Source organism: Ostrea edulis, chromosome 10, assembly GCF_947568905.1.
Source record: "Ostrea edulis chromosome 10, xbOstEdul1.1, whole genome shotgun sequence".
In the NCBI taxonomy this organism is placed as follows: Eukaryota; Metazoa; Mollusca; class Bivalvia; order Ostreida; family Ostreidae; genus Ostrea; species Ostrea edulis.
This window is the reverse complement of record NC_079173.1, coordinates 16,049,230-16,060,517: the sequence shown is the minus strand read 5'-3', so window position 1 is coordinate 16,060,517 and position 11,288 is coordinate 16,049,230. Positions and strand designations below refer to the sequence as shown.

The window sequence follows — 11,288 nt, the reverse complement described above, 5'->3', positions numbered from 1 at the left end:
TGGTGCACAAATTCCATATGGTCATTTCAAATAGTCAACATTGCTTCTATTTTCAATCTGAAATTCTACATGTATTTTGTTTGAGAGATGAAAACAATTCTCGAAACATTATCACCGTTATCTTTAATTTTCCATCATACTTGTGTCAAAGAGTTGAACTTTCTTTACCAGTAATTTTATATTGACTTCGCATTGTGTGATATATAAAGTTTTTATGATTTTATTTTCTGTCTAAGATATTCAATATTTAAAGGAAAAAGATAATGGTAGGAGATGGTAGGATAAATTCTAATTATTCAGAGAAACTTGATAAATACTGAGTTTGAGCTTATATACTCGATAACACAATAGAAGAATGCAATTTACTAGTTAAACTTTGATAGGATACTAAATTTAGGATGAGCCAATAAGATTATGTCTTGTTTTTCATGTTACAGGATTGGACAGAATATGAACACACACATCCAATACTTCAAAGATATTATGTTTGTGGAGGCAGAGATTTTGATTGCATCCACTGTTTAGAATACATCCTTAAGGGAAGCAGACTGCCGCCTTTACCCAATGATATAATGATTAATCATAACTATATCTGTTTTGTACCAAATAGAAAGAGCATTGATTCAGGTCATTTTCAAATCCACTGGCATACATTGTACTATACATGCAACCTTTTCAAACTTTACATTTAAGATTTTATAAAGGAAATATCTTAATGTTTCACATGTTTACCTTTCACTGTGCTATGTAATTCATTATACCTGCCATTATGCCAGTCTTCCTGAACATAATTTGTTTTCTGCAATTTCATTGGCCAAGAGGCTTAATCCTGGGTTATCAGATTGAGCATTTATATTTAGTATCCCATTGATTTTGTCAGCCCTATATAAGGAGCTGACTCAGATTTACTCACTCTGCTAGGTTAAAGAACTCTAAGGTTTGTACTTTTCACATGAATTTCGTGTTCGCCTCTTATCTTTTACATAGAGTAGGAAATGAACATAACATTGAGTTAGGGAACTATTTAGATTTTACATTATAATATGTAAATACCTTAGCAGAGTCAATTTACTTGGTTCAGGGTAGTATCAGATATTACTTTTTCAGAGTTTAAGTGTTTAGGCTATCTCAATGTTTCTATAGTTAGCCTTGTCCTATGTTACTTTTAGATGTATGGAAGCCTTTTAGTGTTATAACACTATATTTATGCCCCCATTCAAAGAAGAGGGACATATTGGTTTGCACCTGTTGATCGGTCGGTAGACCACATGTTGTCCGCTTAATATCTTAAGAACCATTCACTTGATCGTAATATATTTCATATGTGGGTTGGTTATGAAAAGAAGAGGACCCCAATTGTTTTTCAGGTCGAAATGTCAAGGGTCAATCTACTCTGGACATAGGAAGACACTGCCTGCTCAATATCTTGAGAACCCTTTGCTTGACAGACATCAAACTTGGTACACTGGTACATCTCAAGGAGTAGATTTAAGGTCATATGGTCAAAGGTCAAGGGGTAAACTGGACATAGTAATATATTGTCTCTTATGTTTTAAGAATTATTTGCTTGATTGACACCAAACCTGGTACAGCATAAGGAGTAGATGACCCCTATTGATTTTTAGGTCACTTGGTCAATCCACTCCTGACATAGGAAGATATTGTTTGCTCAATATTTCGAATTGATGATACTACTATCAATCAAATTATGCATATGTATAACCCTTTTCAATTTTGCACCATGGGGGCTTATATGTAATTGTTTTACAAACACCTCATGTTTTATAGTTTGTGAAAGCTTGTTAGGGTCATAACTTTAGATTTTCTTATTATGGTACTTGCCCGTCAGAGACTGGACATATTATGGTATGGTGTTGTCTGTCCGGACCTTGTAAGATGGGATACAGACTGAACCGTAAGCTCTAGAATCTTACAACTTGGTACATTTGATCACCATAAAAGGAAGATGCTTATTGTTTTTTAAGGTCAAGGTTGTAGGTTCACTTAATAGGAAAACCTTGTTCGAGAAAATTACAGATTCTTGAACTGAGTATTTTGAGGAAACATTACATAGAAAGTACATGATTTGTCAAATTTCTCCCAATATTCAACTGAGAACCTTATTCTGCAGAGTATTTGTATGGGTATGGAAAATGTGTATGTGGCTATGATTTTGATTTTTGTTAAAAATTTTGTTGTTGAAAATTACAGGTTTAACCGAGTCAGTTTTTGAGGAAATATACATGTATTAAATAAATGACGGTTTGACCTTTTAACTCCTCTCACAGTTTTGAAGCTAGGGTCTTTGTAAATAACTTCTTTGGTGTTTTAGAATATTTACAGATTGTTGATCATGGTCAATTTTGGGGAAATATTTTCCGCAGAGCTCTAGTTGTCTATCTACCGGCCTCCTGTCACTTTTAAGTTTAGGAGCTTTTATTCATGGAAAGAAAGTATGTGACAACCTGATGATGGCTGATACTATTTAAAGCCTTTTTATACGCCCGTCTTAAGATGGGACGTATTATGGTATGGCGTTCATGTCCGTCCGTCTGTTAGCTTTTTCGTGTCCGACCCGTAACTTAAATACTACAAGGCCTAGAATCGTCAAACTTTGTCTGTAGATACATCTTGGGTAGAAGGTGTGTCGCACATTAAAACCAGGTCACTGTGACTTTTCATTAAGAAGATATCCGTCTGTCCGTCCGTCTGTTAGCTTTTTCGTGTCCGACCCGTAACTTAAATACTACAAGGCCTAGAATCATCAAACTTTGTAGATACATCTTGGGTAGAAGGTGTGTCACACATTAAAACCAGGTCACTGTGACTTTTCATTAAGAAGATATCCGTCTGTCCGTCCGTCTGTTAGCTTTTTCGTGTCCGACCCGTAACTTAAATACTACAAGGCCTAGAATCATCAAACTTTGTCTGTAGATACATCTTGGGTAGAAGGTGTGTCGCACATTAAAACCAGGTCACTGTGACTTTTCATTAGGAAGATATGGCCATATATGGCAAAAACTTGTCCGACTCATAACTTGAAAACTATTAGACCTAGAATCACCAAAATTGGTCAACTAATGCATCTTAGGTAGAAGGTGTGTCGCATCCTACTTTAAGGTCACTGTGACATTTAATTAAGGTGATATAAAAAAAATGTTTTAATGGGTACAATCTATACTGTTAACAATATGTGACGGGCATATCATGTGCCATGGCGGTGCACTTTATTCTAGAAATGGCATCAGAAAAACACCCTATGTAACCTTTTCTGCTTGTACTCATTTATTTTTATTGGAAAACTTATTACTTGTTATCAGCTACTCTAAAACAATATTGACTTGTGCTATAATAAATTTGTAAACTTTACAAGTCTTTTCATTTCAAACAAGGTGTTGAACAAGTTGTTGAACATCATCTGGGATTCACAACCAAACAGGTACAACATGGAAACAGTGTGTTCCATGATTTCTGTAGTGTAACAAGTCCAGCTGATCCCAAGTACACTGTACTATTGACAACGATTGTTTTTGATAAGCACAATAGAAGTTCTACTTTGGGAGAAGCTATAATTATTTTAGTCCTAGCATACACTGCTTCCTGTTAGAGTTAGGGTGCTGTATAACTTGGTACCTCTTTGAGATAAAATGCTTTATCATCAAATCATAAAGCATCTTCCCTCTAACAGATACCAGATTATAAAGCACCCTCCCTCTAACAGGTACCAGATTCTATAAAGTACCTTCCCTCTAACAGGTACCAACTTACAAAGCACACTTCCTCCAACATGTACCAGATTATAAAATATCCTCCATTTATAATCTGGTACCTGTTAGAGGGAGGTTGCCTTATAAGATGGTACCTGTTAGAGGGAGAGTGCTTTATAAGTTGGTACCTGTTACAGGGAGGTTGCCTTATAAGTTGGTACCTGTTAGAGGGAGAGTGCTTTATTAGTTGGTACCTGTTAGAGGGAGAGTGCTTTATTAGTTGGTACCTGTTAGAGGGAGAGTGCTTTATTAGTTGGTACCTGTTAGAGGGAGAGTGCTTTATAATCCGGTACCTGTTAGAGGGAGAGTGCTTTATAAGTTGGTACCTGTTAGAGAGAGAGTGCTTTATAATCTGGTACCTGTTAGAGGGAGAGTGCTTTATTAGTTGGTACCTGTTAGAGGGAGAGTGCTTTATAATCTGGTACCTGATAGAGGGAGAGTGCTTTATAAGTTGGTACCTGTTAGAGGGAGAGTGCTTTATTATTTGGTACCTGTTAGAGGGAGAGTGCTTTATAATCTGGTACCTGTTAGAGGGAGGTTGCCTTATAAGTTGGTACCTGTTAGAGGGAGAGTGCTTTATTAGTTGGTACCTGTTAGAGGGAGAGTGCTTTATAATCTGGTACCTGATAGAGGGAGAGTGCTTTATAAGTTGGTACCTGTTACAGGGAGGTTGCCTTATAAGTTGGTACCTGTTAGAGGGAGAGTGCTTTATAATCTGGTACCTGTTAGAGGGAGAGTGCTTTATTAGTTGGTACCTGTTAGAGGGAGAGTGCTTTATTATTTGGTACCTGTTAGAGGGAGAGTGCTTTATAATCTGGTACCTGTTAGAGGGAGAGTGCTTTATAATCCGGTACCTGTTAGAGGGAGAGTGCTTTATAAGTTGGTACCTGTTACAGGGAGGTTGCTTTATAATCTGGTACCTGTTAGAGGGATAGTGCTTTATTAGTTGGTATCTGTTAGAGGGAGAGTGCTTTATTAGTTGGTACCTGTTAGAGGGAGAGTGCTTTATTAGTTGGTACCTGTTAGAGGGAGAGTGCTTTATAATCTGGTACCTGTTAGAGGGAGAGTGCTTTATTAGTTGGTACCTGTTAGAGGGAGAGTGCTTTATAATCTGGTACCTGTTAGAGGGAGAGTGCTTTATAAGTTGGTACCTGTTACAGGGAGGTTGCCTTATAAGTTGGTACCTGTTAGAGGGAGAGTGCTTTATTAGTTGGTACCTGTTAGAGGGAGAGTGTCTTATACGTTGGTACCTGTTAGAGGGAGAGTGCTTTATTAGTTGGTACCTGTTAGAGGGAGAGTGCTTTATTATTTGGTACCTGTTAGAGGGAGAGTGCTTTATAATCTGGTACCTGTTAGAGGGAGGTTGCCTTATAAGTTGGTACCTGTTAGAGGGAGAGTGCTTTATTAGTTGGTACCTGTTAGAGGGAGAGTGCTTTATAATCTGGTACCTGATAGAGGGAGAGTGCTTTATAAGTTGGTACCTGTTACAGGGAGGTTGCCTTATAAGTTGGTACCTGTTAGAGGGAGAGTGCTTTATAATCTGGTACCTGTTAGAGGGAGAGTGCTTTATTAGTTGGTACCTGTTAGAGGGAGAGTGCTTTATTATTTGGTACCTGTTAGAGGGAGAGTGCTTTATAATCTGGTACCTGTTAGAGGGAGAGTGCTTTATAATCCGGTACCTGTTAGAGGGAGAGTGCTTTATAAGTTGGTACCTGTTACAGGGAGGTTGCTTTATAATCTGGTACCTGTTAGAGGGATAGTGCTTTATTAGTTGGTATCTGTTAGAGGGAGAGTGCTTTATAATCTGGTACCTGTTAGAGGGAGAGTGCTTTATAAGTTGGTACCTGTTACAGGGAGGTTGCCTTATAAGTTGGTACCTGTTAGAAGGAGAGTGCTTTATTAGTTGGTACCTGTTAGAGGGAGAGTGCTTTATTAGTTGGTACCTGTTAGAGGGAGAGTGCTTTATAATCTGGTACCTGTTAGAGGGAGAGTGCTTTATTAGTTGGTACCTGTTAGAGGGAGAGTGCTTTATAATCTGGTACCTGTTAGAGGGAGAGTGCTTTATTAGTTGGTACCTGTTAGAGGGAGAGTGCTTTATAATCTGGTACCTGTTAGAGGGAGAGTGCTTTATAAGTTGGTACCTGTTACAGGGAGGTTGCCTTATAAGTTGGTACCTGTTAGAGGGAGAGTGCTTTATTAGTTGGTACCTGTTAGAGGGAGAGTGCTTTATTATTTGGTACCTGTTAGAGGGAGAGTGCTTTATAATCTGGTACCTGTTAGAGGGAGGTTGCCTTATAAGTTGGTACCTGTTAGAGGGAGAGTGCTTTATTAGTTGGTACCTGTTAGAGGGAGAGTGCTTTATAATCTGGTACCTGATAGAGGGAGAGTGCTTTATAAGTTGGTACCTGTTACAGGGAGGTTGCCTTATAAGTTGGTACCTGTTAGAGGGAGAGTGCTTTATTAGTTGGTACCTGTTAGAGGGAGAGTGTCTTATACGTTGGTACCTGTTAGAGGGAGAGTGCTTTATTAGTTGGTACCTGTTAGAGGGAGGTTGCTTTATAATCTGGTACCTGTTAGAGGGAGAGTGCTTTATAATCTGGTACCTGTTAAGAGGGAGGTTGCTTTATAATCTGGTACCTGTTACAGGGAGGTTGCCTTATAAGTTGGTATCAGTTTTCAAACAACAAATATGTAAAAGTCTTGATATCCTCTATGGAAAATAACATTTCAAGTTGATTTAAAGTGTACACATTGTTAATTGTAATTAAGCGTATTTCATATCAATGTGCTGTCACAACATTCCGTGAAATTATGAATACTACGACGTTCTAATGGTGTATCAAGATTTTAAAATATTCTGCCCGAAATTTGTACATCAATGATTTAGAAATATCAGTCTAATACTTTGGGGAGGGTGTGATGCTAATACATCCATCATAACACACGGTACCTAATATGCATTAAAAAATATATATATGTTTATGCATAGAATTACCATTTTTCTCAATTCACTGCAACAGTGTATCATTCTTGTTAACAATGTAGATTATTAATATTTGTCAGGGTTTTTTGATACTTGCTTATGTAATATATGTCTCTTGATTTAGACGCGGGTTGTGTCGAAAATCTGAGTTTTAAATAATCAACAGTGTTGTGCTTCTCATTTTTAGAACCGATTGATTTGAATATGATTGAAAGTATTCATGTTTCCTACGTAATTGATAATAAATATACATGTGTTTGCCAACCACAATGGAGCTCCAACATGACCTATTTTACCTAATATTGGTCTATCAAGAAATAAGTATAAAAGAATTGACACACGACGATTATTCGTACGAATCATTGTGAATTATAAATTGGCACGAGGGATAACTCGTACCTACATAAGATGAGATAACTCGTGGTCGTCACCCTGTAAGCGGTACCAGATAGCCTCGACCTAAAAGTATCCTGTACCTGTGCTTAAGGCGCAAATATCGTGTAATTACAGTCTTGCATTCCTTTCATTCTTAATAATCAACAAGTATAATTTTCATAAGGTCTGAGAACCTTTAGGATGCTTAGTAAGGATGGCCAAAGTCTAATGATTTTGTTCTATAGAAAGGCTTTACAAACTAGCAAATATTTAACGTGTTTTCAATACATATATATGTAAACAATCATTTCTTTGGGCCTTCGACGAACGTCTGTTTGTTTTCGCGGGTTCAGAACTGAGAATTTTTCCAGGAAATACAATCATTGGTTTTCGAGCTTACGTACTAGATTTGATATATTTACCCGAAGAAGATATCTTTTGATGCGTTCTCATAACGATGGCCAACCTACATGTATCTAAACAAATGTGTCTAGAGATTTGGACTGTCTTATTTCAGCCGGTAAACTGTTCTACAGCCTCGGACCAATGGTCCTGAAACTTCTGTCACTGAAAGTTGTACGCCTGTTAAAAGGAGCAATGTAGCAACCCTCAGATGATTGAGCCGAGCGTAACATTTGATTTGGTACCTGTTTTGTTAAAAGTTCTGTTAAATGCAATGGCGCTTCGCCCACATGACAATTATAGTCAAAATAAGTGTGCCACGAACAGTCTAACAATGGATATGAAACACATCAGACAGCATTTTGAACCAATGTGTAAGTTGTATTGGCAAACTAGATCGTTTGCGAAATGCTGACTTTAACCGAGACTATTGAAACCCCTGTACCATCAACTTGTTTGTCAGTAGCTTGCCTCGATTTAAAAACTGACCATACGCAGAACGAGCTCTTGCGTATCTAATCAGTTGAGAGATATTACCACCATATGCAAGTGATAATGGAATATTGCTACATAAATATGGGAAGTTGACGATGGAGAAGCTGAAATCATCCCGTTTGTCATAAAGTTGAGTTTTTAGTTTGCCGATAATATCGACGAGGGCGAGACGATAAGTCACCAGCCTATCCCATTTCCGATTGACCGAGACAGTCATGATGTTCATGCTTTGTTTCAAGACATGTTTTATACCCGTGTACAAAATTGCACGCGTATCGAGTCATTCTTTAATACGATATTGAATGTTAAACATGGCTAGTGATACAAAGGCATGCTTTGTATAATTCGGTACTTGTATTTAAAAGGTAAAACAGGCAATGAAATACACTGCGAGTTAGCCGATGTTTATAGGTCTTGTACATCATCTTCTGCTCAGGTTAAATTCTGGGTAGGGGAATTCAAACGGTAGATGCCACCGACGAAGAAATGTGCAAGAAAGTTCGGGATCTGGTATACTCTGACAGGCGAATTCAGGTGGAAGAAATAGAGCAGGCATTATGTATTTTACATGGTAGCGTTTCAACAATCTTACATGATCGTGTAGGTATGAGCAAGCTAATTAACAGCCCGTTGGGTCCCCAAATTCCTTAGCAATGAGCAAATGACAACCCGAGCAACAGTATGCAGCGCCTTGTTGAAGCGTTTTAGGTCAAAAGATGGTTTTCTTTTGCGTCTGGTGACTGTAGTATATCTATGAGAATTGGGTTCATTATCATGAGCCAGAGAATAAAGTTCAGAGTCGTCAGTTGGTAGGGCCTGGGTCCCCGAGGCCAAAGAAGTTCAAGACGCAACCATCTGATGGCAAGGTGATGACCATAGTATTTTAGGACGCAAAAGGCGTCATTATGTTGGACTTTTTACCCAAGAGAAGTGCAATAACTGAAGTGTACTATGTAAACTTGCTAGACCAGCTGAGAACCGTCATCCGTGAAAAACACTGAGGTAAACTCTTTAAAGGTGTTTTGCTGCAACAGGACAACACGAGAGTCCACACTTGCAAAGTTGCAATGGATGCTGTAGAGCGAAACGGGTATGAATCAATACCACATCCTGCCTATTCACCTGACCTAGCTCCTAGCGACTTCTTCCTATTCCCAAACTTGAAAAAAGATATATGTGGACGTCATTTCCGGTCTGACGAAGAAGTCGTGACGGCAGTTGAGTGGGTCAATGGAAAGGACCCTGTCTTTTTCAGTTTTAGGCTGATGGCACTTGAACACCCTTGGTCTAAGTGCATCACACTAGAGGGCAAATACATCGAAAAAGAAGAGGTGAATCTCAACCCGAAATAAGTTAGACTGGTTACTCATTGACTCGCCCTCGTACTTTCAATAAAATATTTAAGTATGAAGGAGAAGTGGACGACTATGTGGTGTCTTTTATTTCGAGCTCGCAGGGATATATCGAATCGACATATGAATGAAAGTTATTGTTGTTAATAGATAAAACGTCGTTGATATATCTAAATGTCGAATTGAAGGCCACAGCAAGATATTTTTTCTTCTCACGTAGAAGTTTCTGAATAAATTCTGCTTCATATGAATATAAAAACAGGTCAGCTAACACAGGAGCACAATTCGTAACAATGGGGATTCCAACAGACTGTTGGAAGACCTGATCACCAAAGACCACGAAGATATTGTTAATGAGGAACTGCAGCATATTTTTTTTAATTTAACTTCAGAATACTTGGGCGTGGTGTTTAGCAAAGTATTTTTTTTGGATGTCTGCGTGATCACTAGATATGAATATTTCCGTTTTCCATTTTTCTTGAAGAAGCAACTGTCTATGATGTCAAACAGTCAAGTCTTTAATTTATCGTGAGGGATGGTTGTGTAAAGTGTTGAAAAGTCATAGTCATTTTTCGATTTTAAGTTAACTTACAGTTTTTAAAAAAAAATTTAGAATCCACATTTGATTTACACCACTTCTGGCATATGTAGTCGCATAGAAAGTTTGAAGTTCGTCCTTCACAGCTATTAATATTTTCGTGAGGAGCTAAGATAAGGGTTTGGTAGAGCACTTACTGGATCCAGTGATGTATCTTTGTTTGTAAGGGTTTTTCTGTAGTTTAGGAATCCAATATAGGTACGTTAACTCATATTAATTCGACCCACCGACTGGGATACCAAATGTGCCTAAAACATAGTTTGAAGAATTTGATCGGGCAGTTGAAATACAAGTACGATTACCAAAAGTGGAGTTAATGTCAAGTTCGTTTAAAATACAGTTGTAATAATGAGCCTTACAAACAAAGGCAATGTTGTAACAAGCTTTGTCAGCTGGAACCAAAACATATTCCTCATGTAAGCTATCTAATTCTTTTATCACTCCTGGTTTAATAAACATAGAAGGATAGATGTTACGTACTTTTGTTTTAATATGTCTTATGCGGGATTTTAATATTCCTCTTATGCTTTTAATCCATTCTAACAATGTATCAAGTTCTTCTTTTTCATATTTAGCCCATCGTCTCACATAAACATCGACAGAATTCCTAATAGAGATGAAGTTCTGTCGCCAATTGAAAGACCGAGGATCTCTGTATTTAGGACCTTTTGGAATAAGTGATTTTGGGTGCTCATTTTCAACTATATCAACGTCACCAGTAATGACATGTCCGGCTGGACTATAGTTGAAACAAGATGAAAAACAAGAACACGTAAGTGGATTAAGTACATTTGTATAAGATGGTCTACATCTAGATACTGCAAAGTTTGTTTATAATTAAAAAGTTTGGATGCAATAGTAGGAGTATACTTTTAGAAAATAAGGTAGAGGTATTCCTGCTGTACATCACTATGCATTTAGTTTGTCTTAAACATGTGCGGTTCTAAAGAAACATTTTGGGCAGTTTTTGCCTGAAATTTACAATTTATGTCCCCCTTGTTCCAAAGATGCTTCATACCAAATTTGCTAAGAATTAGAATGGTAGCTATCATGAAGAAGTTAAAAATGTCTATTGTTCACACATTTAATAACTGACCATTTTGGCCCCACCCTAATACCAAAACCCCTACCCCTGGGATCATCAAAGTTACAATTTTGGTAAAGGACTACCTGCTCTTTCTAAATATTTAGTTTCAATTTAGTATCAATAGCACTAAAGAAGATGTTATTTCAATGTTTTATACATAAACACTATATACAAAGTTTGGCCCCACCCTGGGGTCAGAACCCCTATCCCCGGGGTCATGAAATTTACA

The 11,288-nt window shown here is 37.7% G+C and overlaps 1 long non-coding RNA gene across 1 annotated transcript in view; it reads left to right on the top strand.

Annotated features, from left to right (window-relative positions):
* LOC130051008 (uncharacterized) overlaps positions 1–3,372 on the top strand; it is a 4,827-nt gene extending 1,455 nt beyond the window's left edge. The window contains exon 3 of the long non-coding RNA XR_008799379.1: positions 438–3,372. This is a non-coding gene — a long non-coding RNA (uncharacterized LOC130051008). The remainder of the gene's footprint in view (positions 1–437) is intronic.
* Positions 3,373–11,288: the final 7,916 nt, after the last annotated feature.